Source organism: Argiope bruennichi, chromosome 2 (genome assembly GCF_947563725.1).
Source record: "Argiope bruennichi chromosome 2, qqArgBrue1.1, whole genome shotgun sequence".
Lineage (NCBI taxonomy): Eukaryota > Metazoa > Arthropoda > Arachnida > Araneae > Araneidae > Argiope > Argiope bruennichi.
Window position 1 is genome coordinate 110,936,276 of NC_079152.1, and position 6,098 is coordinate 110,942,373.

The following is a 6,098-nucleotide window of genomic DNA, read 5'->3' on the forward strand; positions in this document are numbered from 1 at the left end:
GTTTTTTTTTTTTTTTTTTTTTTTTTTTGTTACTGCGCATTCGTTTGTAAAATGTGGCTGTTTCTTTAGCATGAAAAAAAATGATTACTTATAGATTAATTCCGGCATATTTTGCCCTTTGTTCTTTCTGTTGCGATGATTTTTTTTTCATTTTATTTTCCATTTCTTTTCTATAGTGTTCCAAATTTAAGTATGTTAATTTTTTTTTAAAAAATTTACCATGTTTTTTTTTTGTGTGTGTAAATATCCATCGTTTTAATAAGATACGCATTTAAAAAGAAAAATTCAGGTACGCCAAAACGGCAATTTGTAGCCAAGCATGGAATGCCTGAATCTATCTTATGAAATTGTGGCAAACATAAATCAATCCCTTTCTACGCATGCGCTGCTTGCTGGCCGGCTTATAACTGGCTGAGTGTAAACTCAGCATTAGATTATGATAAAAAAAAAAAGGGTTAGAATGTTTCTTGAAAGCGATATTAATAGTCCACTAATCGTCGGGGATTTTTTGTATGGAATTTTTAAAAGTATTTTATTATCTTGATATTAAGCCTAGACTAATCAAGTATAGATATTTATCTCAGTAATTACACATTTCATTGTCAGTTCATTTAAGGATAAAGGTATCTAAAGTAGATTATATAATAACGGCGGCAAAATAGATTATTAATTTAGGACCAAGTGCATCTGGTCTATTTTTGAAGAAACTGACTAAAGTCCCCCCCCCTTTTTTTACTGTAATATCTGTTAAATAAAATGTAAACAATTTAACTTAACAGAGATTTCACAATCCATTTTGTATCTATTATTTACATACAACAGAAATTAAATATTTACAAATTTGTACATTTTATAAAACCGTCACGATTGTTTTTAAAAAACAGTCTATCGCGCTTCTCAGTCCACCGCATGATAAACATGCCTTAAAATGGAGTTACTTTATATTCATTGACACGCACTCTGATCAAACATTTGGACTTTGCTATACGTCTGCAGAAAACAAAAGGAATGCGACTTTGAAAGAACGAGCAGTAGTAATCGCCGCTATGCTTTCAGGAAGAAGTAAGTTATCTTTTAAAAAATAAATAAATAGTTTAGCTTTGCACAGAAATACAATATTTGGTGTTCGTCTATTAAAGCGTTGTTGTTTTAAAATGTCATCTATGTAAAAGAAAAATTATATATAGCAATTTTAGCATACATTGCATATGGATAATAAATAGTTATATATGAGTTTTCCAGATAGATTAAATAAGAATGTATTAATTAATTTTCAGTTTCTTTTGATTTGATTACTTTTAGCTGTATATTGATAATATTTAAGCAATAATATAGAAAATTTTACTTTTAATCTCACGTATTTTTTTAATTAAATATCAGAAAATATAAAAATAGAGGAAAAGGATATTACACCTGATTAACACAGTATTAATTTGATTTTATAAAATTAGGTTAAGTTATTAGTTTGTTTATTTAAATCATACAATTCGTAAAATATGAATATGGTTGGTTGGTTCTTATATGAATTCTAATTATTAAATAGCCATTGGTTTGAGAACTGTCCTAGATACAGAAGCATATATTTTAACTATTTAAAACAAACTTTAAAAAATCTTCATTTTTTTCTTTTTCCCCCCTTTTTTTTAAATAAATGAACGTTAATATGCTGTACTTCAATTAAAATTTATTAGCAAAATAATACATATTCCTCACAGAAAAAAATTATTTCTAAATTTATATCAATTCTTCGATGCCTCTTGTAAAAAAAATCATTTGAGAGATAAATAGGAAAATCTTAAAATAAAAAAAATCAGTTAAAAAAAATTTCTTCTTTATTATTTTACTAGCCGCCTTTGGCGACCAGCCGGTTCGCCAATCTTAATGTTCGTTAAAATTTTAATAATTAAATATTTTATGCAATTCCAACTTTAATAGATTCTTCAGCAAAATATTTTAAAACTTCAAATTTTGATAGTCATATAATTCACTCATAATATTATAAAGGCCTTCAGTCATAACGTGATATGTATTTCTCTAATTTTCTGTTACCCCTCGTACAATTTATGCTTTAAATTAAAGTGTAAATGATTAATCTGAGATTAATATAATAATATTTTTTACTGAAACAAAGCATTTCTTTTAATAATATGATTACTGATAATAGAGTCACTGAGCGTTTGAACTTTATGGGCACTAAAGAATATATTTCTTAATTTATGTAATATCTCAAGAATTTGTCAACAAAATTTTCTCAAATTCATCATGAACAGATCGATTCATTAACAATGTTTAATTTTAAATGCATCAAACACTTAGAAAATTAAATGAATCGTTTAAAATAATCGGTCTAAAACAGATTTAAAAAAACTACTTAAAAAACGATGTACTTAAAACTATAAGCATATACAAAAAATATATAACTAACATAAATAAAATTTACTTACAAAAGCATGCAACTAACCGAAAAATAATTTAAATCATCCGTTGAGAATGGTTGCCATGACAACAATCAGAATACAATACGCATGCGTGAATTTTCTTCGCCAGTTATGCTAACGCAAATGCGTGAATTTTTCTACGCCAGTTGGGGTAACGCTATGCAGATTATATATTTTTAATTTCCTTTATTCTGTGTTATTTTAATTCAAAAGTACTTCAGAATGAATCTGAAACATGGATTAATTAACAATGTTTAATTTTAAATGCATAAAACATTAAGAAAATAAACAGAATCGTTTGAAATAATCCGCCGAAAAATGTTAACACTAGCCTCATTACTGTTGGGGGAAAAAGAAAACTGAAGCCTTACTCATTTGGCGGTGGGGAAAATGGAAGATTTTTTTGGCGAAAAAGTTGGAGGTGGGGAAAATGGAAGATTTTTTTGGCGGGAAAGTTAGTTTTTAATTAATAATTAAAATTCTAATTAAAATTTCAAAAAAAGGGACCCCAGGTGCACATTCCCAACCTCTAAGGTATACATGTACCAAATTTGATAGCTGTATGTCAAATGACCTGGCCTGTAGAGCGCCAACACACACACACACATTGAGCTTTATTATAAGTATAGATTTCTAAAACTGACACACAGTTTAATCAAAACACGGCTCTGGAGTCAATAACACCCAATAAACAGACAACAAACAATTTGTGAAATTGAGGCTTTTACATGTAATTTATCTCATTTTCAGTCTTTGTTACGATATAAAGATAAAAATGTTGCGATTAACGGTTAATGCAGTTAGTACAATTTTTTTACGAATATATTAAATAAAAAAAATATTCCTCATATATTTGTTATTCATAAAAGACAATAAAATATAAAATTGTACGAATTTCATTTTTGTTTTTTTCTTTCCTCATGTTGCTTAAACGAAGACAAAAATAATGTTTATAAAATCCAAGTTTATTTGTCACTTTTGTCACGCTCGTTGCGCTTTATTTAGTCAACAATTTTTCCCTCTCTCAAACCTACGTGCTGTCACTTTAGATATTCTTTTTAATTTATTCATAAAACAAATGTTTGTTCCAAAAAGTTGAAAAATAAATGTGAATAATGACATTTCATTTCATGAACATTTCATTTCATTTTCATGAACATTTTCATCAAAACAATCCTTTATTCTACTTGTACATTAATATTTTTAATACACGGTCCCTCATGAAAACCGACGCTCGTTGCGCTTTATTTAGTCAACAATTTTTCCCTCTCTCAAACCTACGTGCTGCCACGGTAGAACAAAGCATTTCTCTCTGTGGGAGACAAGCGGTCTAACAGAATCGTTTGCCTTTTCGTTCTCGAATTGTTCTTTCTGGTAATTGTTATTCAATGGAGATAATAAAAAAATGGAAAGCCCGTCGCACCAGAAGTAAGTGGCTTTTTTTTTTTTTTTCTGAAATGAAAAATAAATAAAAGTTAAAAGCAATTTATTGATTTATTATTAGATTCTTTTTTTTTCTTCTTTTTTTTTTTACCTAAGTTGTTTGGTTAAGGTAAATATTCATTTGCTATTTTATTCCACAATGTTTGTCATTACATTTAGTGACCAGTTACATTACTCATTTCGTTTGCATTTGCTTATTTTAACTGCTTAAAAAATTGTTTAGAAAATTTATGAATAAACAGGAAGAGAATAATTCATAAAAAAATAATAAAAATAAAACATAATTGGATCGCGACATCATTGGAAAAAATTGGATCGCGACAAAACATAGAAATATAAAATTCTTTGGAATTAACTAGCAAAATATTTTGTCTGTAACTGAATAGAATAAAGCAATATTTTATTCTTTTTTTATAATTTGTATAAACTTAGAAGTTATATTTGAATACAAATTCTTTCATTATTAACATTTATATTTTGAATTTACATCCGTTCGTATTTTTTTCGTCTTTATTATTTGAAGTTTCAATTTAACGTTTTAAAATTTGAATTTATTATCAGAAAAATCTGGTTATACATTAAAATGAATCTTTTAAATTATAGGATCCCCCCCCCCCTGTTCTTGAAGCAGATGGTTGTTCTTTTGGTTATTCAAAACTGATATGCAAAAAAAAAAAAAAAAAAAAAAAAAATCATTATTGATAAATATTGAATTAAAGCCTTTCTTTAATGCTATGAATTAACCATTTAATCTGACTGTTATATTACTGTCTTTTATATTACTGTAAGCATTGTGTTCTTGTTGGATTTCATAGTTTCCGATTTTAAACAAGAAATAACTGATATTATTTCACAGTTGTTTTAAATTTCAAATCTTTTACGTAAATTTTCTTATTGAAATTTTAAATAATATTAATAGTGATTTTAAAATCGAAGCAAATTTTTTAATAAGACAAAAGAAATGATATATTCAAATGCAAAGTTATACTAGTTTTTGAATAACAGAATGTTTTCATTTACTTTCCTTGCTTGAGTCGAAATTGCAACTGACCTATTTTCATGTTATTTTTATTTCTCTTACAATAGAAGAATTATTTTATAACAAAAACTTTTATAAAATACCGATATAGTAATATTATATTTGTCTATATTTCAGTAGCTTTTTGTTACATTTTTTTATTTTGAAACTGCTCTTGAATTCTCCTCCCTTTCTATCTTCTTTCATAGAGAACAAATTGATATTAAAAAAATAATTTTTCTCTTTTTAGAGAAATTTTCCATCAGACTATTTTTTAAATTAAAACTAATAGTAAAAAAAATCCCACCACTCGATATTTTTTACGACATTTTAATATAGTTTTTTAAGTATTGTTATCATCAAAATAATTAGGAATAAAATAATAATAAAATCCTTTAAAATATTGATAATTCTAATTTATGTTATTTTCTTGTTCACGTTAATATTGCTTTCTTAAACTTGATTAAAATAATTTCATAATACGTAAGTGTAGAATCTATTCCGCTGCTTCTTTTCTCTTTTATTTGCAAATAAGATACCCATGTCAAACCACCTGGAATATTGTTCCCTCAGCTTTTTTGTGTTCTAGCACGTAACAGATTGTATTATATTTTTCATAGCATTGCGAAAAGAATCGAATATGCATTATTTGACCGATCAGATCTAAAATTTGATATAGATCTATAATTTTAGAGTCAAAAACATTTTTTTACATTTCATAGTTATGTCGTTTAAATAATTGTTGCTAGATAAAAATAACTATATACAAAATTTGATTTATATGGTATGCATTTTAGAGTTATGGTGTTTACATAATTGCTGACAGATAAAAATAAATAATCAGTATACTTTATTGATGAATTTAGTACAAAAATAGTCACAAAATTATAATTTTGGTGTAAAGGTTATATAATAAATTTTTTCAAGTATTATATTATTGTGTATTTGAAGTATTGCTTTCACTTGCTTACGAATAGACAAATCGATATAAAAATAGCAAAAATAATCGATAGGAGGAGCGGTTTCCCCAAAACTTTTTCGCATATTCTTTAATAAAGTGTTATTCCAGAAAACATCTTGCATGGCACAATAATTATGAAATATTAATCTTTGGCATGAATTTATAATTTACTAAATGTATAAGAATTCTGTGTATTAAATGTACACAGAATTCTTGCTGAGAGTTTTGGCGTTTAATC